The following is a 26,576-nucleotide window of genomic DNA, read 5'->3' as shown; positions in this document are numbered from 1 at the left end:
AACTAACTAAAACTGTAATGTCTGTTTGCAAAACTAACTAAAATAAAATAATCAAGTAAATCTCCTTAGTTTTCGTCTTTGTCAGTGTCTTTCATAGAGCAAATAACGTTATATCTTTCAGAGTTGACATTTCCGACCATAGACCTGTTTTATACAGTCTATGCCAGAGACATATGTTTCCGACTGGGAACCCAGAAATTCCGACATTCCATGTCAAATTGAACACAACATAGTCCATCCCCTCGCCTGGCATCATGGCGGTACCGAAAGTCGGAAGAAAGCGGCAGTCCTATTTGATTATGACGGTGTCAGATAAAAGCATGAGCCTTGCAGTGGAAGGTGGTAAAATATGTGGAAAAATCCCAGTACATTTGAGAAGGAGGCTAACCTAGCTTACCTTAACAAGGCAAAGGAGAACGCAAAGCCCCCTTTCCCCGAAACAGAAGCTAACCCCGGTAACGTTACGGGCATGGATGTATGGATACAGGGCCAGGCAGCATGACAGAGACAACAGCAGGACAGAGAACACTACAGGAGGGCTTTCACCGGCGACCTGATAGCTGCTGGTTAGTACATACGCAGGAACACCAAAAGTGGGAGGAAGCGTGGGTTAATATGTGGATTGATACTGGGATGTCTACACAACTGTGTGAGTCGATTTAAAATGTTTGCCACTTGAACCAAAGTTCAAAACACCTGTTGATGTCTGTCTTCTTTAGTCAGTTGGCTATTTAGGTTTTTTCCTGGAACACGTCACTTACACATTTTGCACTTACTGCGGCGTCTTGTGTAGACTGTTTACATACATATTGTGCTCATCATATGCACATTTTATGTAGCCTACTGGTGTTATTGTTGAATACATTGTGAATACATATTTCTAAAATTGTATGATGTTTTTGTTGATTTATTATCAAACAATACTTTTTCTGACCTTTTTGAATCTTGCCCCTGAGAAATAACACATATTACAAAAAAAGACTAAAACTAATAAAAACTAAGCATTTTCAAACAAAAAAAACTAAACTAGCAAACCTGCTTTAAAAACTAATTAAAACTGAATTTGAAAACAAAAAGTCAAAACAAAATAAAAATAAAAACTAATGAAAAATGCAAAACTATAATAACCTTGGCGTCCATGCTTACACAAGGTGACGTAACCCGATTTGTTCAGGTCCTATCCCCTGACCAATCGGCTATCCTAACCCTAATCCCTTGAGGTCAATACCTAACCCCAACCAATCAAGCTGCTTCGTAGGGCGGGCCTTGCCTAGAAGTTACGTGGGTTCCATAATAACGCGCCAAAACCAGCCCAACGGCCAAGAAAAAAAGCCCAAAACCCCAAAAATGTGCCCCTGCCAAACCACATACACAGCTTTTAAAGTCCAACCGCATTACTATCATTGCCAAATGTATTGTAATATCTACAAAGTAGCACCATAAATGTTAAGTGGTTAAACATTAAAAAGGTGCTGACACACAAACTAACCTGTTGCTTTGTCCTATGGCTTTGCTAGCTGGCTAGCTAGTTAACTCCATGACCCGCAAAAGGAGTTGTTAACTTTGTTGTCCTTCATAAAAGTACGCTAGGTGTTAACTCTGGTATCCTCTGTGGTCTGCTCCGACCCACCTTCAACCTTAGCAGAGTCTAATCAGCCACAATGACTTCAATCAAATTCAATCAAAAAATGTCCCGTGACGGGACTAAAAAAGCTCGCAGTTGAGAGATAACTCTCTGTGACCCCTTTGACATTACAGTCTTTTGATTCAACAATAAAGCCCGATATGATAACCTGATAAAATAGCGTTACCCTGGGACGAAGGTTAGAAAGCGCAACTGCAGTCTGCTGTGAGTGTCATGGTGGTTGCAGAAACATATGCATGAACATATATGACAATATCGTTTTTTTTTGTTTTTGTTTGTTTTTTTAGAAAATGAACCACACTTCCTGTGTAGGACTACAAATCTGCACTGGTGTATCATCCAGTACACCCCAGACAGAATTTCAGTTCAGCTAAATATTTCATTACATCTTGGAGGAATCAATTAGAGGACAGGTTCAAATAAGTCAAAATCACAAAAGAACTTCAATATAAAAAGTACTGATTAATGCAGCTTTGTACTAGTCATTTTCAGAGCAATTTTGGGGGTCCAGAATTACTGTCCATGAATGTATTTATGTTGAATGTAAACGTTCAGAAGGATCAAACACCACATCAATTCTGTTATTTGTGAACCACAGCAGCAAACCACATATAGCTCAATTAAAATGCCATAACATAATAATCGATTGTAGCATAACACGGTTTGTTTGGACACAGGCATATTTTATGGTTACTTTGTTGGTCAGAGGTTGATTGTGTCCAAGTGCCTATTCTCTGGGACTCCTACACCATAGCACTGTGCACTGTGCACTAAAAAGTTGGACAACTGAGTGTCAAGTCCTCTCCCTGTCCACCCTCACCATTGCAGAACTCAGAGTCAGCTACAACTAACGCCTAGCTAGCGTCTGTGTAGTGCTTGACTGGGGACCAGAGTCATGCAGATAATAAAGCATAGATGGGTGGATCTTTCCAAAAAAGGACAAGAACAGAAAAGTTTTGTTGAAAAGTTACATGCTTTTCTGTGATGGACAACTTATTGTACCTGTCCTCATATGGTGATTCCCACTCATCTAATTGTTAAACAGGTTAAAATAACCACAAACGACAAATATTTGTTACTAACAATTGACAGACTCTAGGTAGAGACTTGTTTTTAATGTTGCATACTGTATTATGTACTATATTGCATCGGACAAAGTAGTCTTTTTGCATACTACCGTAGATCTTTTTGTTACAGAAGTCTGTGCAGTTTTGATCTGTCATTTTAACAATGTTTGTGCTGGCCAATGTGTAGGCCTACATAACTTTTACAATCTAAAGGAATGTACATGCCATCTGTGTTGTTATTTTGTAAGCCCATGTCAAAGTGTTTGGATGTCTTCAAGAACTTGTATTTGTTCAATGTCTCTTCATCTGTAGAAGAAATTATCTGTGAGCGGTGTATTTCTGTGATGGAAATGAAAGGGCTCCAGTAATTCTGTTTGTGATAATCATGTCAGTTTTCTATCTGTTTCAGAAATAACTGTATGTTTGTTTTACTTCTTACCAGCTTTTGTAAATAAAAATTCTTTTCCTAGAGATTTTTAGTCTCCTCACATTTAGTTTTTTGGCTCCACATACTAATACTACACTAATATTTTCTGAAGAAAGCCAGCGTTCACCAGTTGAAAATGAGCTGTCTGGCTAACACTGGTCATTTACAGAAATGTTGATTATTGTTCATTGTCCTAATAAAATAAATAAATTACAAAATTACAAATATTCACCATCACAACAGTGTTTTAGTTGGACCATCTCTTTTAGATTCTTTTTTAAAAAAAAGTATTGAATAGTGATAGTAGACAATAAGAGGGGATGACTTTTTTCATTACTTTTGTATAATTACTTGTGCCAAAGATGTTGGGTCTCTCCCGTTTTGAAATAAAAAAGTGATTAAAAAAATACCCTCTTTACTATTAAGTACATTTAAAGTAATTTATATCAGCTACAATAATTAAAAACATATCCTCCGTTTTATTATCATTAAAAAATGCATACAAACTTGTGGGCTAATAAATGAATTACATATAATCTTGATTAAACTTCTTTACTTACAAACTTTAGTTTTTTTTTCATTTTCCATGACATCTAAGCAGCAGTAGCAGAGTAGTCTTGCATGCCGGATGTAATGAGCTGAGATAAAGCCTGGCATCTGGCATGTCTCTGATGGCTATTTACACTCAAACTTACAAGCAGGGACTCAACAAAAGTTGTCAGTTCAGTCTTCTAATGATGTTATCTGTACATCCAAATGTATGATGCAAATGGAGACAAACATTCAAAGTCAAAGTTTGACCATCCATCCATCCATTCATTCAGTTAGCCATCTTCCTGCTCTTATCGGTTTTCCTGGTTGCGGCTGCAGCAGTCTATGACTAGTAGCTGTCCCTCTCCCCAGGAAAACCCTTTAGTTCCTTCTTCAGCCAACTCTATCACCAGACAAGAATGTCCATGTTGGACCATTCAGCAAAATCCTGGATTTTAAAATTTTTTTTCCCCCAATGTCTTTAACACGCTTGCTTTCTACTGTGATGAGGACGACGACAACAAATAATTTTATTTCGGTTAACATACATTAAAGAAACAATTATTTCCCACAATTTGCCACCGTAGCTAAGCGAAAAAAGGAATAGGCTGAAGCCAAGGCTTATTTTTGCCTATCCTATCCCATAATCAACATAGAATCACTCCTGAAATCCAACAAAACTAAATGAAACCAAATACCTGAGTACAATCCTAGTAGTACATTTTACAATTAACATTTTATTCAAATTACTTCATTACCATTAAATAATTTAGATTTTAAAGCTTTCTTGAAATTTAAAGACGTACGCATTTTCAACTCGTCATTAAGTTTGTCCCATAATTTAACCCCCAAAACCGAAACGCATCTATATTTTACATTAGTCCTCACTTTACCAGTTTCAAAGATGGAGAACCGCTTTAAATTATGATTACCTTCTCTTAATTAAAGAAAAGAAAAAAGAATACAGACAGGAAGGTCATTGTTCATAATGCGAAAAAGTAGTTCCAATGTTTTTAATTATACAAGATCCGGAAATTTTAAGATGCTGGAACTTATAAAAAATGGATTTGTTGATTCATAATAACCAGCTTTATGTATTGTTCTAATTGCTCTCTTCTGAAGTTTAATTATAGCATCTATATTTGTTTTATATACATTTCCCCATATTTCTGCACAGTATGACAAATGTGGCATTACAAGTGAACAATACAATATATGCAGACATCTCTTACTCAACAAAACCTTTTACTTTATAAAGAACAGCAATATATTTAGATAATGTGACTTCAAACATAGCTTATAATCTATAATCACTCCCAACATTTTTGTTTCATATACTCTTTTAATTTCTACTCTATTTAAGTTAATTTTTTATATCACAATTGTCCTGGATACCACCAAACACCATGAATTTAGTTTTATTTTCATTTAGAGATAACTGATTTACATCAAATCATTGTATTTAATAATTGTTTCATATCCTCCCCTGAACAAAATACATTTGTATCATCTGCGAACTGAATTTCAAGATTTTAGATACCGTACAAATATTTAAATAAAGTAGAAATAACTTCCAACTACCGACCCTTGTGGAACACCACAGGTTACTCGTCTTAGATCGGGTTCAGTATTATTAATTTTTAGATACTGGAACCTGTCATTTAAATAACTTCTTATCCAATGTTTTGCGAACCGTAATGTTCGCATTTCTGAAGAAATAAAGAATGATCGATTGTATCGAAAGCTTTACGTTAATCAATCAACACACCATCAGAGTGCTGTTTCTTATCTACTGCTCCTGCTATGTTTTCAATAAATTCCATCACTGCTAAATATGTTGATCTATTGCTCCTAAACCCATATTGGTGATCATTCTGTAACTCATATTTCTCGACAAAGTCATCAAGTCAGATTACAAATAATTTTTCAAGTATTTTAGAAAATTGAGGTAGTAAAGTCACAGGTCTATAATTTGCAACAGTATGCCTGTCACAATTTATTTATTTATTTTTTTTTTAAATTGGAACCACTTTAGTCATTTCCATTTTATCAGGAAAAGTACCAGTTTCAAAATATTTGTTACATATATAATTAAATGGTTTGAGAACATAGTCAATTACTTATTTTATAAGTGACATATTGATATCATTACCATCCAAAGACTTTTTATTCTTAAACTTTCTGACCACTTTTAATAAAATCTCACAAACTCCCAAGAAACATTGAGTTACTGGTGTTAAAAGCAAAATGCAAAATTCAAATTGTTATCTCCTAAATCATTGAACTCATTTACAATTTCCTTGATATTCTCAATCAATGTACAATTGTTTTCAATGTATGTTGGAAAATCCTTTTTACTACATTTTTGAATCACCTCATTAAATCACACTCCAGGTGGCCTTTATATTATTTTTGTAATTTTGCAACTACTGATCATAATAATTATTTTTTTTTTTTTTGCAATTTCATGTCAGTATGTTTTTATACTTTTTGTACTTGTCCTCCTTTTGCTTATTTCGATGTTCAATACATTGCCTATATAGTCTATTTTTCTTTTTATAAGCTTTTTTTCAAACCCTCTGTTAACCATGGTTTTCCTCTCTTTTTAGAATTGTGTCCAAATTCTTTCAACGGCATGTGCATGGCAACTTCAGTATGGTTACGGTTAGGGAAATATTGTGGTCATGACAAAGATTTCAATCGTATCTTATTTTTGATATTATTTATGCTCAACATTTTTACAGTAATTACTTCTTTAGTGTCTGTATAAGCAGTGCTGTGAGATGACGTAGTATAAACAGCGCCAAAGTCCGCTTATGGAGGAGGTCAGGGTGGATGGATGAGTCAAACACACGGGACTTTCCCCCCAGGAGACCACTGTTTGGGTCCCGTGTGAAACCAAAAGTCAACATTGACTTATTTTAACTTACGAACATACCTACATAAGGTACTAAACTAATGTCACATACATAAGTTATGTAACAAACACTTATTTTTAACCAAAACCACAATATTTTCCTAAACCTAACCAAGTAGTTTTGTTGCCTAAACCTAACCATACCCTTTGTGCTGAATGAAATAAAAATAAATAGCGTTAAAAACGTGACGCCGGGGGTTCCTGACCAAGCTGTCGTATGTGAAGAGTTGTGAGTGAGAATGTTTTGTCACAGGAGGAAACTCCTAATTGCAAATGCCCCAAAAATCCATCTGTTGCTCTCATAATCCATCATATTCTATGTCGTCAGCAAGACCCAGAAAAACTCCATGAGTGAGGGCAGCAACTTGCTCCCAACCTAAAGTCCTTTGCACCATCTGTTCTTTAAAATATCATTAACATTTTAATTAAGACCCTGACGATTCTTATGACTAAGAGAAAGAAGGCGGATGTCATTCTTTCTTGTTCCGAAGACCTTGAGTTTAGTGGGCTCAAATGGTACGGGTCTTCAATGTGACTGAAGAAGCTCAATTTACATTTTACAATCCATTCTGTACTCTTTACTGATCATTTCTACTTTAACAAGACTTGTGTTTTCCTTCATTTCTATTAAATCAAGGGTTAAACCAATGCATCAGGCCTATATGGTATTTTAATTGCATCTAACTCAATTGTTTTCTATGGGAAAACAAAAGTACTTTGATATGCACGATTTATTATCGTGGTACAATGTTTTCAATAACAATGGTGTTGAAAAAAACTTTCAAACTGTCAAGAACCCAAAGACAACTTTTAAACTTAAAGTAGTTCCTACAGCGTCACAGACCCACCGGTGGACCAGGATCCAAATCAAAGCCACATAATTGTATTTTCACTTCTAGTGGAACATTTCAAAAAATATCAAAAAACATCAGGCTGAATTTAATATTCCTCTAAAACGTCATATAAAATAGAATAGAAATGATACTGTCAGACAGTGTCAAGCTATGTTCAGGGGTTCAAAAGTACCATATAAATAATATAATATAATGCATAACTCTGAACTGCATATTAAACAAAAACAAGTTCATTTCTTAAACAAAATAAATGTTATTGAAAAAGAGTCCGACACCCCTGATATTGGGATGGAAACATCAAGACTTTCTTGGCTATTGCGGACAAAAATGTAGGGCACAGTGGATTTAACAGTAACTGCTGCTGCGCCTTAAAACAAGGTTGATGAGAGCAGTACATTTGTAGGCTGGAAAACCAAAACAATGAGCTGAAAGACGCTGAAAGTCTCCATAGTTAGCGGACGATTCTCTGTGCGTTTGTTATTACAAGTGACCCCTTTCACGTTACAACTAGCCATTTGATCAATTGTTCATATAAAACACTGACTGTTGCAGTTTTAACTAAATAGTAACAATAGTTTTAATGCGGATCCAAGACTAATTAGGCAAAGCTTTGTGGTATTTTTTTTATTTAACCTTTATTTAACCAGGTAGGCCGATTGAGAACAAATTCTCATTTGCAACTACGACCTGGCCAAGACAAAGCATAAACGTGCGAGACAACATTAAGTTACACATTAAATACGCAAAATATAAACAAACAAAATACAGTAAAGAATCTACCAAAAATACAGGTCTAATATTGAATCAAGTAGTACAGAGTCTATATACAGTTTGTGCAGATGGAGTGGAGCAAAAGAGCATTAAACAAATATAAATAGAATATTTAGAATAGAATAAATAAAATAGAAAATAGAATAGAATAAATAGAATATGCCACTATGCAATGGAGCATAACAGACAAAAATGCAATGGTGGTAGTTATTGGCTTCCTTGAGGTTTGCGCTTGAAAAACCTTTTTTTAACGCAAATTTCCACATAAATTATCTTTATGTAGGACAAACCTTCTGGCCTTACATGTCAATACCATTCACGACAGTTTGGGTTATTCTGACTCATTCTTAGCTGTAACCATAGACAGTAAAAGAAATGGACACAGCAACGCCATAGACTTCAACGGAGACCAGTGGGAGTGAATTAGCACGTTTCCGGTGATGGCTGAGTGTACTGCACAACTGCTGCGCAGCCTCAAACTGAGCTTGATGACGTAGATGTGAGATGAGCAACCTGCAAGTTGTAAGTCTTCTGGTAGCTGTGCCAAGAGAAATCTGTTTGTGTATAAATGTTACTTCATATGAATTCATTTGCCACATACCGAAGTATTTCCAATCCATCAAGACGTTGCTGAAATATTTGGTTCCGATGCTTTTATGGACTCTATGGGCTTCTCCCTGCCTCCATGTCCCCCCGATTGCCTGCGAGCTTCTCCTGACTATACAGTAAATTTTCTACTGTGCGACAGAAAGTCGTGTGGTTATGACACAATCGTGAGCCTATTTTTACAAAAACGGCTGCCACGGGGCCATAACGTGAGATACAAGGTAATGGAGCCTTTTATACATTGTCGTGTTTCTTTAGAAATAAACAATGGACAAATATAGTCTTTAAATGCTTCAGATGTAAAGTTATTTGCTGTCAAAGGGATGTCAAAATGAATGGCAGTCAATGGAATGCTAGCAGAAGGTGATGGCTTGTTAGCCTTAGAATTTCCCCATAGGAGGTACGCTTTCCGGATGCTTCCGATCGCTTACCCCCTTGGCTGTAACCCCTCCTGCAGTTCACCAAGCTAAAACTCTCAATTATTATAGATTTGGACACTGTGGGCCATTTGGAGGGCATGGTAGCAGGTGGCAGAAAGACTGCCAAGGAAGGTCACAGTTTGAATCCCTGAATGTGTCTTTGCTGCATCTAAGCGTCCTTGAGCAAAGCAATAACTGGCCTCATGCTGAAATCTCTTTACTTCATGGATATGGATGGGCTGAATCATTTCAGACATCTACACTGCTACCATTTTAGTAACCTTTGTTCAGAAAATGAATTAAACTAGCTTAAAAATTTAAAAAAGTATCTAGAGCAGCTTCAGAAAGGGAAACTTGGCATTTGAACTTATTTTCACGGTTCAGGTTGCTAAATGTATTTCTTAGGCTTTTTTCTTTTTTTCAATTTAGGAGTGTAAGTGCTATCAAATAAAGCTAATGCTGGTTCCCACTTCTTATCTCATATTACATTAATAAGCATTGCCCATAATGCCCCTGTATCTTTTTACTTGACAGTAGCAGTACACAGTTTGCAGTCTATATGCATAATGTGCATAATCAAATTTGCGTCATATTGAGAGATACCTCCATTAGGAATTATATCAGCAGTCATATTTAAAGCAGTTTTTGTAATTTTGCAAAGAACAAAGCACTGAGCAGACAGAGAAAAAGAGGCACTTATTTTTGGTAGTGGTTGAAAAAACAAGGTGCTCTTTGGAGCAGGGGTGATACAATAGCCTCAGATTCAATATCAATATCTATATAATATCAATATCTATATACATGAACAATACACATTAACAGAAACATAAAACTCATCACAAGAAATAAGGGTAACCAATGTCCTCATTTAGTCCTAAATACGCTGTGGCTCCATTTGGAGAATCCCAAAAGCTCTCTGTAGAGCACTGAGTAGTTAGTCATCTGCTCTTTTAATAAGATCTTCTGACACCACACTTATCAGGTCACTTGTAAGCGAGCCCTGGACTGGGAGTTTCTGCAACGTTTTCATTAATCTCATTTAGAGGAAAAAGCACATTGCTTTCCCAATGGATCACGAGGTGCTGGTAAGAGAATGTGTTTAATTTACACCCCACCATATATCACCAGCTCTGCCGGCACAGTGGCCAGCAGTGCTTTGGTTCCAGATCAGGCTCAGGCAGACAGCCTCACTCACCATCATTCCCTCTTTGCGGGTTTTAGTTTATAGACAAGATGGTTCCTTAATCTGACCTGATTACACCAGACATGACGAGAATTGACTATTATTTGTGGATATTAATGACTTTCGAATAGTGTATATGTGTCTCCAGTTGCATGAAGGGTATTGATTTGTATACTCGGAGCGTGCTTTTAGGGCAGGCTTTGCAATTTCCACCGAAAAAGAAAAATTGCACTTTAATACAGTCACTTTCTCCCTGCAGAGATTAATGGAAGGCTATTAAGTACGTGTAAATGTTATCCATACATGACTCCAGATTTTAGAGGGCGTTGGACTTAAATCAATACCCGACTTTCAATAACATGATGTCAGAAACGGACAAGCAGTGCAGTGTAGTAAATCAGATTTTCAGTGTAGCCAATAAAGGAGGTAACCTGCTTCGGAGTGATGTTTAGTTAATGGATTTTTTTAAAATGGGGACATCCAGAGCTTTGGTGCCTGCCAGGCCAGCAGACATGTGGGGAGATCAAAGTACAAGGTGTAGTGAATGAAGCATCAATCACTGCACCACAGCATCCCTTTCTCATACAAATTATGTTTGTAATTGGAATTTACATTGGCACATTTTCTATGGAGAAATAAGAAATTCACTATGTTTGCTGGCAACATTTTTGTTCCAATGCACTGATACTACAGCGCATTTATCACATTAAGTCTTTTCACATGCTCCAGGTGTTACTAACCTGGCGCGCCGTAATTGGAAACCGTTTGGGAAGCGGTCATTGGAAAGAAACTGAAAAACGCTTTAAAAAAAATGCTTGGCAGGATTTGATGAACCATCTGTCTGTCAAAGTCTTGCCAAAGCCAGTCGGCAGAAGAGCGAAAACATTTTACATCAACTTTTACATCAAGGAAAGCCTTCAGTGCCGTTTTTTGCTCTTCTTTTAATGAAGAAAAACTTTCCAGTTCTGATATAACAGATGCTGTTGCAGCATCTACACTAAACTTTTAGGAGCTGCCATTGTTGTTTTAAACCAACAGTCGCCTCTTGGCCCGTAGCTGCCAGTAGCTCCTTACAGAATGCTGATTGACCTGAACCACGGTGGCTCGGAAAACAAAGGCATTAGCCTACTCGAAAAGATTTTTGTGTGATCTTGTGTTCGCGCGATCACGTGATATTGCGAGACTTCCAGCTGCCGTGCAATGTAAAGGTGTTACGGTTAGGCTACTGAAACATTTGGCTCGTTCGAGGTGAGCCAGGCCTGCGCAGAATCGACCGCCAAATGCATGCCGGTTAGCTTTGTGTCCGACTTGATCCTGACTTGCTCTGACGTCATGCACACGTGGGCAACGATAACCTTACGAGACCAAGGCGGCCGCAGGTTTGAGACGCAGGCAGCACAGTTGCTTTTCATGGGAAACGCCTGGCTCTCAGTTGATTGGTTCAGAATCGACTCAACATGATGTTTTATATAAACCTTTTATGGTCTTTGAATTGCAGGTATTTTAATTGCTATTTGTCTGATTTAAAGGCTTATTCTGTACAGAACACATGTTGTATGGCTGATAGTTACATTTAGAAGTCAGAAAGACTAAATCCGTTCAGATTACGGATCATCTATAGTCTGTTGTTTATTAACATCAGCAACAGATCGCCTGCAGAGCATTTTGACAGCTACTTTGTCATAATAAAAACAACTGGAGACTGTGTACAAGCTGATATATGGGTCTGATAACATTATTATTTATTCGAGAATCTGACCTAACAGGGCATGAGTGTTTGGGACTTCCTGTTTAGCCTGAAGGCTGCTGGAAACGGCTGGAAACTGTCCCACTTGAGCTTTTTGTCCCCGCCTCCAGCTGCTGCCACCTGCTCTCGTCCACTTTACAGGCGAGGCGCAGTTCATCTCGAACGAGCCTAAGAAATACACTCAGTCACTTCCTTGCCAAGTGTGAGATGAGAAGACTGAAACCACTGTCATTTTGTATATATTAAATACAGAGCACGAGAATGTCGGACTCCACATGTAAATCTTCAGCATTATACTTAAAATTTGGTTTCTATTCTGTAACAACAAACATTAATGACAATATGAGCAACATCCAAAGTTATTGTTAAAAAAAAAAAAAAAACATATTTAGTTTTGACCTCAGAAAGTAACTTCTGCAACATAAATCTTTTCTTCTAGTTCTAGTTCCTCCTATCACTTGTAACATAGTAAGACAGTGTTTTTCAAGACTTTTAATGTCTTCTTGGATCATCACTGCACTCATTACTAGAGGCAATCAATACATTTGGATAGAATCTTATTAACTAGAGTGGAGAGGATTGAGACTGTCAATTGAGTAAGAAAATTATTTAATTTGCATCAATGTTTTAATATATAATTAATCAACTTATTGACCATATGCTTTCCCTATAGCATTCAAGGGATGTAAAAAAGACTCTCCGTTTGACAGACACAATTTGGGCTGACATAAGATTACACCTTACCCAGATTCAGGGTAGCTCAAGGCGCTCTTACGTATTATTCTTGGGATGATATTGCATCATCTCATCAATGATACAAGAATGTAGCTCTTTCCTCAATTATGTATTTTTGTTCACCCCAGGGCAATTTGTGGATAGTTTTAGCTTGGACTGTTTGTACGTCTCAGACATACGTCCATGTCTGGAGAACTTGGTTTATTAACTTTAGTACTACGGCCTTCACTGTGGAAGAACACCTTTACCTTAGCAATAAGCCTGTATTGCAATACACAGAGGATACATTGAAGACTTGCATTCGTGCCCCATTCTCTTTCACCTTGTCTGAATGATACCTTCCAGTAATGAGAAATAAATTATTTGGCAGTCTTCATATAGCTGGTCTTAATAATATGCATGGTTGGAACCCGGCAACAACCTTGGAACAAGTAGCCTAAGGACGTGTACTTTGGAAGCTTCTAATTGAGACCTCATTGCAATATAGACTTTTATATATCATATTTCAAAGTGTTTTCCAGTTTTGTTGATTCATCTATTGGAAGCCCAATCTAGTTTCTGAATGTTATAAATCGCATGAGCCCACAGAGTTCCCTTCAGTTTTAATAGATTTAGATTTTGTTGTCGCCTGAAATTATAAGAAAAATAAATTGTATTGTTGTAATAATATTACCCTTCATTGTCTTGTTCCAATTCTGCACATAAATGAGCTGAATATAAATGAGATGTCACAGTTATTGACCATATAACATGGTCTTTTCAGCACCATAGCAACCCGTTGCTGCACGCATGTACCATGCATTCATGTGGAATGTTTAAACCTATTATTAGCAGTGTAGTTGGCAATGTGATGTTCAAAGGATGTAAGGATCTATAAAGCCGCTTACACATAAGAGGTAAAACCTTTAGGTAGGGCGCAGAGCACAGAGGCAAAGCGCAGGTATAAATGTCATCTTTGCTTCTGGCATTGGTTGCTCCTTGAAAGGTCAGCGGCAACAAGGCCGAAGTTTAAATAATTTGAACTTTGAGTGCAGCGCTCAACGGTAATTCTGAGCACTGGGCGACACCAAGGGTAGCGCTTTCTCCGAGGTGTCTCCACTGCTCTACCCATAGGAAAACTTTGGCACAGCCAGCGCAAAGTGCTTGTATCGCAGATCAGCGTCGGCAGCCTACGAGTCTGTAATAGGTCTATCACGTGTCCAACTCAAGTCCAGGGGGCAAAATCCAGCCACTTGCAAATTTTGATCAGGCCCACGTAAAATTTTGGTCCGCCTAGATGTGACTACAAAGATTGGAAACTGTTTTTCAAGCTGTAATTACGCAAAACTCAAAAAACAGAATTTGGCAGATTTGGTGACTTTGCAACTCAGAAATTCCCACAGAACCAGAGAGTTTGCATTTTCAGGCCTGTGAAGCAGGTTGTTATGAGTGGGATAGCCTTCTTTTAAAAATGTAATCAGAAAGCATCAATTTAATTTTTTAGATTATTTTTGGGCTTTTCCGCCTTTATTTGATAGGACAGCTAGGTGAGAAAGCAGAGAGAGAGGGGGAAGACATGGAGGGAAATCATCACAGGTCGGATTCAAACCCTGGACTTCTGCGTCGAGGCATAAACCTCTCAGGATATGCGCGCCTGCTCTAACCACTGAGCCACGGAAAGCATCAATTTGATATGGCCACCAAATAATATGCAAGAAGACTATATGAGACATGCAATAACGCAGTCAAAAATATTTTTACTTCTTCGATTAAATGAAAGCATTTCAATAAACTATACATGTCTGGCCCTTGATGTGATTCTCAATTTCCAGTGTGACCCTTAGTGAAAATGAGTTTGACACCCCTGGGCTAAATAGATTCTCTCCTGTCTTAGATGTTGTAGTATCTAAATCAGAACGTCATCTTGGTTACATGAGACAAACCAAATAGGTCATTGATATGCTTGCCATTTAGCATGGTACTGTTGTCCTTTGATGTGACTCAGACTGAGGATGCATTTGATTTGTATAAACAAGTCACAGGACCTACAGTATCTCCAGTAACAACCCTATCCCTGTGGAAGTGTACTTATGCAAAACATCCAGCTGGGAGGCTATTTGACTGAGTAATCAGAGTAAAGCAAAGTGAAGAGCTGCAGCACCGAGAAGCATTCTGTTCCTTCTAATGCAGACTCTAGGGCTGGGTGGTGATGGCGTAGTGGATATGACACATGCCTTTGGTGCGGGAGATCCGGGTTTGATTTCCACTGCGATACATCAACCAAGATGTCCCTGAGCAAGACACTTAACACCTAGTTGCTCCATACATCACATGTCAGCCAGTCAGTCTGACATTTATTTCATTTGTAAAGAAGAACATAACTTGGATTTTCGGCTTTCGCTGCTTTTCGCTGCTTTCGCTGCTTTTCGCTGCTTTCGCTGCTTTCGCTGCTTTCGCTGCTTTCGCTGCTTTCGCTGCTTTCGCTGCTTTCGCTGCTTTCGCTCTGTTTTGCTGGAAACGGATATGATGTAGTCGCCGTCAGCGGTACCGTATAAACAGAAATATTTCCATGACAATGTAAGCAGCTCAAAAAGACTGACAATTACGTTTCTTGTTGGGCGGCGACCTCTCATGGCTGTAGTAATTATCACAAAAACAAACGAGGAAGTGAGGTGACAAAGTATGAGACTGCCAAATTCTGCGTGAGCAGGGAAGTTGGTCACTGCAGCTCTCGTTTTACAGTTTTTCTCAAACCCCTTTATTAGAGTTTCAAATGTGTCACTGGGCTCCCGGTGTATTTAGTTGTTTTTCCAGAAGGAAAACTTAAATACAAAATAATAATAAAATAATGAGATTAGAATTTTTTTTATTCAGCCTATCAAAACACATATGCAAGCATTCAAAATTTTGTTTTCAAAAGCTTTCAAACACTAAGACTCAACCTTCCAAAGCTTTTTTTTCCCCCAGTTTGAAATATGACATTATATTCATCCCATAGGACACATCTCAGACTCAGCTTAACTTTCATCAATCAAGCTGTACTCAGATGTGTCAGATCCAGAAATAATGCCCTGGATAATCACACACCTCACTGTGAGCAGTATTCATAGGGACTATTTCTTCAGTAAGACCTCAGAACTACTGTTGACTCAACTGTTGAGTTTTTCACGTCATTTCCAATGATCTAAGCACCTCAAATAAAATCCCATTGTATTAAGGGTGATTTATGGTTCTGCGGAGGCACCACACAGACCTTTCACTGTAGCCTACGTAAGCCTGAAGTTTATACTTGCGAGTGAGAGGGTGATGGCGATTAGCTTAAGAGCAAGTACCGACTCCAGAGGCGTAGTGCTTTCTGACCACGGTGGGAAATCTGTAGCAGGAAAAGTTAACCCTCTCCTCGATTTCATGTTGTTTATGAAGAAGGAGAACCTGGAAATGACTCGTGGGGGGGAATGCAACGCTACCAAGCCACGGCCGAGCGACGTACGTCGCCGCGACGTGTAGTTACATTTTTTTGAGAGGTGCACACAACGCTAGGGTGTAGGGTCGGAATCTCGACGTACCTACGTAGCCTATGTACCCACTGTGTCTATTTAACGCAGAAGCATAAATCGGCCTATGTCCATTGCGTGAAGTTGAACTTTATGCAAATAAGGAGCAGCCGGCTCGGCGCCTCTCAAAAGCTGACGAAAATATTTAAAACTGACATTTGTCGTTCTGAAATAAAGACAGATTCAGCAACTGCATAGCCTGTTTCTCGCTTAAAATGTTTACAGAGCAGCCAGCCCCATGTGACATGTTCGTCCAATCAGCTGCAGCCATCACGGTTGTTGGAGGGTGGAGACTGTTTTCATCATCAGGAGAAACTGGTGGCAAGCCCACTAGCGTGCAATGCTGGGAAACGGGGCGATCCCATCCGTGAAAACAACGCGTATATGGACACGTAATATTAGGTTGGCAGCAGAAATTTCAGAGACAGACATCCACACACATTTCCTGACTGTTTTCACTGCCAGCACGTACACTACTGAGTAATCTGTACATGTGGTCACTACACACAGTGACGTTAAACTGGGTGAGTGACTAACCTGGGCCAGACAATGTTCCGTTTTATCAAATTACCAGATTAATATTATCAGATTGCAATCTATCCAAACAGCTGTCGGCCTCTTCGAGGCGGCCCTTGAGGATTCAAAGGCACTGCACCTGCTTCGCATCACGCCAATGTTCATCAAATTAAGGCCGCAAAATCACATCCCACTCTCCTGCACTGTTGACACACTACGGTGGTAGATCATAGGGAAAGCAACGTTTGGAAATTACATTTGAGGAGGACGGTCCTCTGCTTTATAGTCCATTCTCAGTCAAGCATATTTTATTATACTATGGCCAACCAAAAACTCCCTTTGTGAGAGATAATTGATTAGCTTTTGCTTCAATGATTTTTTTTTTAATACAACTCATGATTTTAAAGATGTGATTGCAACATTAGATTATGCCGCGTCTGTATGGCAAATGGAAGAGCGTTGAAGAGAATCGCATTAGATTTGTTGAGACCGCTCTGTACATCAGAGTAGGTTGGAGTGTGTTTTTTAAATCACTAAATAAGATTATGCCGTCCTAACTCAAGTGTCTCCAGTGGTAATTACTTGAGAAGTAACTGAATTTGAATCACTTCAAGTTGGATGCATCAACTTTCCAACAGTTATTTATTTCTTTTTTAGTCACACTCGCGCTATGGTTGTAGGGACGGCAAATGTCGGCCAGTCTGCCCAGACTGAATTCATTTCTAACAATTGGATAGATTGCTGTATTTTCTACAGACACCTACGGACCACAGACACCTATGGACAGTGATGTAGTCTAATGTATTGTAGTGGGTATACTGTACTGTATATGTATGGCCTATATATATGGGCCAGGATGGGGGACATATAGTTGGGGGTCTGGGTGTCCTCCCCCAATTTTGAGCGTCATTCAGACACACTTCTATGCAACAAATTACGGTGGAAATACCTTTATTTAGCCTATGCAAAGAAAAAAAAAATACAGATGACAATTCAAAATATATCAAAATGATATGTATGTATGTTGTTGAATGTCATTGCGCATTTTTAAGTGGGTATATGGAAATCCTGGAGCTTTCTTAGTGGGTATACCTGCATATCATGTAGACTACACCACGGACCACAGATGAAAAATCCTACATGACTTTGGGGATGTCTTTTTTTATGATATTGTGCCACCATGATTGACATTTGTTTTTGGTTTATATCAACAACTATTGAATATAATGTCATATTTCAAACTGAAAAAAAAGCTTTGGAAGGTTGAATCTTAATGTTTGAAAGCTTGAAATCAAATAAAAAAGGTTTTGCAAGATTGAAACAAAATTTTGAATGCTTGCAAAAAATTCAAATTCAAAAACAACTAAATACACCGGGAGCCCAGTGACACTATATGGATTGCCATAACATTTGGTACACACAGTCATGCTCCCTGTGAAATGAACCCTACACACATTCATGTAACCCTCAAGACAAGTTGAAATAACTTTGGTGATCCCCTTGACCTTTCATCTAGTCACGCTAAGTCAATCTATTGCAAAGCACATTTAAAAACAACCAATAGAGATTAGAATCATTTCAGAAAATATATCTGGTGCAACTTTGGTCAAAGTGTTTGCAGTACTTTGGTTTATGATTAAATATCTGCAAAACTAATGCTAATAAGTTAACGCACAAGTTCACGGCTATTTTAAAGTGCTCTACCATGATTGACGAGTCGGCTTGTAGCCAAGCCCCTAAAGCATCCCCTGCTTTATTGTCTATTTTAAAATAAATGGGAACATCTTACTATAAATCAAGGACTGTGTGTGTGTGTGTGTGTGTGTGTGTGTGTGTGTGTGTGTGTGTGTGTGTGTCGCATGCACAGTACAGCAGCGGGGAGTAGCTACATCCTCTTAAAGCTATAGTGCGTAGTTTCTGTCGCCCCCATGAGGAATTCTAAGTAATGACAAAAACACTGTTGATGTATCAACATGACACAAGCCTTCTGTAATTGCCCACGTGCCCCCACCCCTCCTCCACACAGTTGCTAGTTGCCAAGGAGGACACGGAGGATTAAAAAAACATGGACTCTTCAGAAGAGGTCATTATCTTCACTCGAGTTTCTGTGCGCTAAAGTCGCCGAGTGACAACCACAGCCATTCTGAGAAATACAGAATGTGTTTTGTGAAGCTGACAGTCTTAATTATCTTTGTATCAACTCATTTGGCAATGGCTTGAATGTATCGGACATTCATTAATATAAAAAAAGTTACGCACTAAAGCTTTAACAGTAGCGGTGGCAGGTTTAAAAAAAGCAACTACCGATTTTCTTTAGACGAGAGATGCCAGTATTGTCCGGAGAAAGCAACGTCTTTCTCTCTTGGGCCGCCACAGTCTCTCTCCTTCCCTTTTGACTGAGGAGCATCAGCAAGCCTACGGGCGCCTGATGTAGTGGGCCAATGCCTTGCATAGCATACATTCACTGGTGTCGCCTATTTGAATGGGTGAATGAGAGGCAAATTGATCATCGGATGAGTTGTTCTCAAGAATGCTTCGAACAGGCACGCAACCAGACAACGTTCCAATAAGCAATACTGGGAACCAAGCGTTTTATAACTGCATTTTGTGTCACGTTTGTGACAATTTACACAATAAAGTTCTGAAAAAAAATACTGGGAACCAAGCAGGCCCCATTCCAAACAGGCCGCGCTCCAAACGAGCGCTGCACTAGTAATTTACTAAATGAACATTGTGCTGTACTGAAGAAGACTTGAAACTAGCGATTGAGACCATAAACGCATTAGGAAAATGTTTCCTGACTGAAAAACACCATGGACTGGCCTTTTCCTTTTCTTCCTGTGTCCATGCTAAGAGACCAAACTGTCCCTCATAATACCTTTCCTTTGTTTCTAATCAGCTAAAGAAATCACAACCCCAAGTGGCCGACATACTTCACTTAATTAAACCAGCAGGTTGGAGAAAAGGACGACAATCCCCACAGAAAATAATAATGATTTGGCCTTCTCGCTTCTCAGTGACCGTGGCGATTACTTACAAGTGTTGCTGTGACAGTGGTACTGATTTACCCTGATATTCATCATCCAATCACCTCTGTGCTTCATGCGAGCCAGAGAAGCTCAACTCCTGACTCTACCAAAGCATGGAGATGAGCTATTTTTAGATGTCCTGCTTGCACAGCTAAAGGCCATCTGAAGGAACATTTTCTTTTAATGTATCCAATTTTTATTTTTACTCTTTAAATCTCACTCTAGATCTTTTTTTCATTAAATATGCGCATAAAAGACTACATATTAGAACAGAATTTTTCGATTGACTTCTTTACTGAGAGATTTTTCCACAGCAATGAGACCATGGCCAACAGAAAATTGAAAGCAAAACGCAATATCAAGACAGTTGTGCAACCAATTGCAACATCTTTTCAGGAAACATGTTCATACAATATTGCCACAGAGTCCTTCTAATGGTTACTTTCCTAAGAAATATTTCAGACAGCAGAACACTGAAAGCAAAATGTGGTGCAGCAAAGCACAATCTTACTACTTCCGTGCACTCTGGCTCTGCCCATCAGACAACAACAATTCTGGAAGAAAAAAACCTTCTCAACTATCACTGTTCTATCCCCGTCACTGTGCAAACCATAGGAGACTTGGGCACACCTGACTGATAACAAAAATATATCACACCACCTCTTCTGGTGGCTCCAAATAGATTAGCTTAGATCTTTTCCTCATATCCTGCAGCCCTAATAAAAAAGTATTTAATACTTATTAAATCTCTTGAACTAATGCAACAACAAACTCTATTCAACACAAGAAAACACATACACACTCTTTAGAGGCAGACATACAAGCTGAAACACGCTCACACAAACAGACACAAACACACACTATTGGAATTGCTAAGAATATTATTAGATTATTATTATTACGTCACATAGTGACTTATCGAAATTTCTTTCTCCCCTCATCCATTCCTATTTTATTTTTTCAATCATTTGTTTTCTACTGACCGTGCTATTGTTTGTTTCTATCATTACTGCTGCCACAAATATAAATGATTCAAATACCTTTATGGGCAAACAGACTCCACACAGCTGCTTCCCTACAACATTTATTCACCACACATCTTCTCCATGCACATCTACAATCCCTCTTTTCAATATTTTATATGCTGTTAACCAGTATCTACCCCTACCTTCCTATCTGAACAACACAACACTGTCTCCAAAAAATGATGAAACTGCATTCTCACTTCCGTTTTGAGGGAAACTTCTTTTTATGAGGGCCGCCGTTTTAAACGCCGTTAACGTTGTGAATTGAATCAAAACTACTTGGTTAAGTAGAGAATGAAATGATGGTTTGTGTTAAAATAAGAACATCTGTTATGCAACTTAAGTTACGTATATGTGTCAACCCGTTCTCACTCCGAACTCGTATATATGGACGTTTGGACGGTGGCCGTCAGCGTCTGAAGCGACGAAAAAAGCGCCCTTCAGCAGGTTTGTTTAACGTACCGGGGAGAGCAGCATCTACATGGGGGTTTGGCGAGTAGTATGTAAGGGGGGAATTCCGTGTAGGGAGGTTGGTTGGGGTGGTGGATGGGTCAAACACAGGACTTTCACCCAGGAGACCGGGGTTCATGTCCCGCGTGTGTCTTTAACCATCCCGTTATTGCCGCGAGTCACGGAAACGAAAGCCCACCCACAAGCTTTTCTTTCACCTAACTGCGTCAAAAGGGACGCCAATAGTCCTGACCAAGTGTGTTTAGGTAAAGCGCGTTATATGACGCTAAAGGAGACTTTTAGCATCAATAACAACAACAAAGGCACCTGACCAAGCGTCCGTATTTTACGAGATGGGAGTGAGAATGCGTTGGTGTTACGTACGTGATTTAGTTTAAGTACATTACGTAAACACATTTTCTGTGTGTTTGACCTATCAATCTACGATGGCCGACAGGGGCAGACGCCCGGCAACTTAAGAAAACACACGCAAATAGACAAAACAAGCAAATTAAGAAAACAACTTCATTAATTTGACAACACATGTGCAGCATTCAGCAAACGCACTGCAAATACACACAACACAACCAAATACATAAACGCGCTGCAAATACACACAACACAACCAAATAGATAAACGCGCTGCAAATATGAAACGATGCAAAAAGAAAAGCACACAAACCCAGAAAACAAATGCAACAAAAAAACGCAGCATCCAGATTACACAACGGAAGTTCTCCAGACCTCTAGAGGGAGCAGCTAAGTGGAAGAGCTGGATTTTCGACCCCACGGGGAGAGAGCGCTCTGCCTTTTTATTAGAGTCGGGTATGGCTGCAGCCTGGAGAACTCCATAGACTGTATATTAAATTAATATTATAATTATTATTATTAATAACGTAATATATTGAATAATATACAGTCTATGCTCCCGTCTCATTCCCTCCCGGCTGGTGCCGTCCCCGAACTTCGACTTTTCAAAATAAAAGCTCGCGTCTGGTCCGCTATGTCTTTGTACTTTGGTGTTTTGGATGTTTGTGAACTAAACAGTACGGCAATCATGCTAATGAATACAATAACTTTTCAGCAGATGTCTTACTTACAACACGATGGAGTTAGCAAAGCAGTTTTCTGTTTATATGTGCAGGCAGGATTTATTCAGATTGATAAATCCCACGGTGAATTGGCTGGTTTACTAAACAGGGAGGGACTAGAAATCCTGCCTGTTTTTTGTATTTGCTCCACAATATGAATACAGATGGATCACTTATTTTGTTGGTAACCGTTGTATAATCACAATATTACACACTGTAAATCCGAATTCGCTAACTCAACCTAAAACTTTTTTGGAAACGGCTTGCACTCAAAACTTTTAATTTAGTACAGCATGGTAACACTGAAGTTTTGAGTACACTAAACATAAAATAAATGTGTCACATGAGTGTTATCTGAAAGGAAATTTATGTCAGTTTAACAATTTTTTTAGTCATGCAACAAAAATAATTAGTGTTTTCTTAACATATAATTCTACATTATATTAACATAGAATGATCAGGTTGCTTAATGTGTATTTTTATGTTTATTAAACACAAAAAGTTATGTGTCATAACTTGTTCATTTTATGTACAAACAATAATTAAACAGTTACAACAACATAACCACATTTATAGCGGAGATAGCGTGAGTGTTTGGGTGTGGCTGCCCAAGGGCCCCATGTAAAATAGGGCCCCCTTTAAAGCCGCTGATCTTGCATCACTTTACACAAAAGGACTGCTAGTGATTGACACACCACAGCTTAATGGCTGAAGGAAGCCTATTACTGCTCAAAGTCTAATGCTGCAATACTCCAGCTCTTATCAAACGTAACAGTCACTTAACTCATGGTTACAAATGTAAATCAGCACAACACTGACAATTACCAGGCAACAAAAATTCTAAGCAGACACGTTTAATAAACAGAATTCATAAAGTTACATTTGTATTTCGAACAAACTGCAAACTTTTCAGCAAATTTTAACACAACTCTATTTACCGCCTTGCATCATGGGAATTGACCAGCCAATAACCAATTGCATCTGACTGCAGTACGCAAATCGGGGTTGGGCTAAATGTGGGCGGAGCTAAACGTTTGACTTTTGAAAAGTACTTTCCATTTCAATTTGAGAAGAGTGAAATGCCAAATTCACAATGTTTTTAGTGTGTAAATTGAACACTTTTTAAACATTTAGTTCAATGAGAAAGTAACTGCTTGTCAAATGAACATTAAACAACTGAGTAGATATTTTTACACCAATTTGTAAGTTCAAACAACTAATAAAATGTAAACCTAATGCATGAATTCTATGCTGTCCATTGAGCTTAACAATATATGCCATTTTAACACTAAATATTAATGTTGTATCAAATTAAACATTATAACACATTTTATGTGTCCCTTCTATTCAAACATTTTAAGTTAGACAAACAAAGAAATGGAAGTTGTTCTCAATCTTTAAATTAAACGTTGCTTTGGCTAGTTAAGAATTAATTATGTGTACTAAAAAATAATACGTTGGTAAAAACACAAAACATTGTGGCAGTTTCATGTTAAAACAGCACACAATGTTTGTGTTCAGCATAACTCTGGAACTTATGTTGTAATTATTATTTTGTTGAACATGAAAGTGACCGCTTGTCATATGAACATAAAAACATTGAGTACATATTTTGACAACCATTTTTTAGGTTTACTTAACTATAAAAATATATGCTAAGTGCACAGTATGTGTTGTTAATTGGCTTTGAACTAATTATGTGATGTTGACGTTATACATTTAAGTAGAATGAACTCAAAAGTCAAAAATTGTTGACTTAACATAAAAAAATTATGTCAACCTCACATGGGATGATTTTTTTGTGTCAAATGAACATAAAGTTTTTATGTTGTTTTGACAATCCTGAACATTTGTGTGGACGTAACATTAAAATTTTGTGTCATGGATGGATTGGGGTTTACGGCCTATACTTCAGTAATGCACCTTTTGGACCTCGAAATTAAACCCTCTCATGTATGGCTTAAACAAACGTCAACGTTAAACGCTGATGCAGTTTTAAATGTTTTATTACTACGAGTTTACAGACCTCTCTCACTCTCTCTCACTCTCTCTCACTCTCTCACTCTCTCACTCTCATTGTGTGTATTTGCAGCGCGTTTATGTATTTGGTTGTGTTTTGTCTATTTGCGTGCGTTTTCTTAAGTTGCAGGGCGTCTGCCCCTGTCGGCCACCGTATCAGTCCACACCGACCTCCTCCCTATTGTGACTTTCACAGACTTTGATTAAAAAAGTATCTGTGTACGTCAAAAACACACGTAATCCAAACATCAAAACATAATTGACAACGCAGTTTTGTTGTAAGAACAAAATGTTCAGGAGACATGACTGATCTACTGCATAATGTCATTCCTGTGGTATGGTAAAGATAAAAAAACCAAACAAAAAACACAAGCTTCAAGGTAACTATATCAGTGTTTCCCAAACATAGGTTCTACTTGGGCGCCCCGCCCAGGTAGATTGATACCCACCCATGTAGATAAAATCCGAACTACATTTTTTCCCCCCATTGACAATGTAATTTTAGAGCCGACTAGCGGCCTTCCAAAGATTACATATAATATGTAATTTTTGTCACATCATGTACGGTGGCTGCACTCTATAGACCAAGGTAAAAGTGATCACCCAGACAATAATATGCCCCAACAATTCCAATAGTTCCCCCAAGAGCAAGCATTAGCAGTGGCTATTGCGACAGTGGAGAGGAAAAACTCCCTTTTAGGAAGAAACCTCGGCAGACCCAGACTCTTGGTGGGCGGTGTCTGACGGTTGGGGTTATGACGGTACGGGATGTAGCGTGGCACAGCAGAGCATGGGTGGACGCGGTGGACGCAGCAGGACGTAGCCGGACAATGCAGGGAATCGCAGAGCGTAGCAGGGTGTAGCAGGTCCATAGCCACAGCTGCACCCAAGACCCAGGTCTTGGTGTCGCCCTAATCCGAGGCGATGTTCTGGGCGAAGAAGAAACATAAGGACTCCGGGGAGTAAACTCCCCAGAGCTAGGTTAGTAACAAGCACTTCTGAGACAGGATGTGCATAAAAGGAAACAAAAGAAAAGAGCGTGTCATAAGAAGGAACTTCCTCGGCAGTCTAGAATTATAACAGCATAACTAGGAGAGGCACTATATTATTGATTATACGATAGGTAAATCTGATGACTGTAAAGAGAAGCAGAGAAAAGCAGGGGTGCTGTGTCTGCAGCTATACACCCTGCCCCGCCAGTCTAGGCGTTCACTGCAACTCCTCACTCCCTAACTATAAGCTTTATCAAAGAGGAGAGTTTTCAGTTTAGTCTTAAATGTAGCGACGGTGTCTGCCCCCCGAACCCAGATTGGGAGCTGGTTCCACAGGAGAGGAGCCTGATAGCTGAAGGCTCTGCGAGACTCTAGGAACCACAAGTAACTCTGCATTCTGGGAGCGTAGTGCTCTAGTGGGACAATAAGGTACTAAGAAGTCCTCAAGATATGAAGGAGCTTGACCATTTATAGCTTTATAGGTCAGAAGAAGGATTTTAAATTCAATCCTGGATTTTACAGGAAGCCAATGGAGAGAAGCTAATACAGGAGAAATATGATCTCTTTTCTTAGTTCTTGTCAGAACACGCGCTGCAGCATTCTGGATCAGCTGGAGAGTCCTAAGGGACTTATTTGAGCATCCTGATAATAAGGAATTACAATAGTCCAGCCTGGAAGTAACAAATGCATGGACTAGTTTTTCAGCATCGTTTTGAGATAGGATGTTCCTAATTTTAGCAATGTTACGAAGGTGAAAAAAGGCTGTTCTAGAGGTTTGTTTTAGATGGGCGTTAAAGGATAGATCCTGGTCAAAAATAACTCCTAGATTTCTGACAGTAGTACTGGAGGCCAGGGCAATGCCATCCAGAGTAATTATATCTTCGGCTAATGAGGTTCGTAAGTGTTTCGGGCCCAGCACAATAACTTCGGTTTTGTTTGAGTTTAACATCAGGAAATTGTAGGCCATCCATGATTTTATATCTTTTATATCTAATGCAAGCTTGAAGTTTAGCTAGCTG

At 38.7% G+C, this 26,576-nt stretch overlaps 1 long non-coding RNA gene across 1 annotated transcript; it reads right to left on the bottom strand.

Annotated features, from left to right (window-relative positions):
- Positions 1-3,130: 3,130 nt before the first annotated feature.
- On the bottom strand, positions 3,131-22,845 carry LOC116047616. Its single transcript, XR_004104426.1, has 3 exons — positions 22,762-22,845; positions 17,086-17,090; positions 3,131-3,143 (listed from the first exon to the last, which is right to left on the bottom strand). It is a non-coding gene; the product is annotated as an uncharacterized LOC116047616 (long non-coding RNA).
- Positions 22,846-26,576: the final 3,731 nt, after the last annotated feature.

This window comes from Sander lucioperca, chromosome 8, assembly GCF_008315115.2.
Source record: "Sander lucioperca isolate FBNREF2018 chromosome 8, SLUC_FBN_1.2, whole genome shotgun sequence".
NCBI lineage: Eukaryota > Metazoa > Chordata > Actinopteri > Perciformes > Percidae > Sander > Sander lucioperca.
Note: the sequence above shows the minus strand (reverse complement) of the source record. Positions and strands in the feature narration are given on the sequence as shown.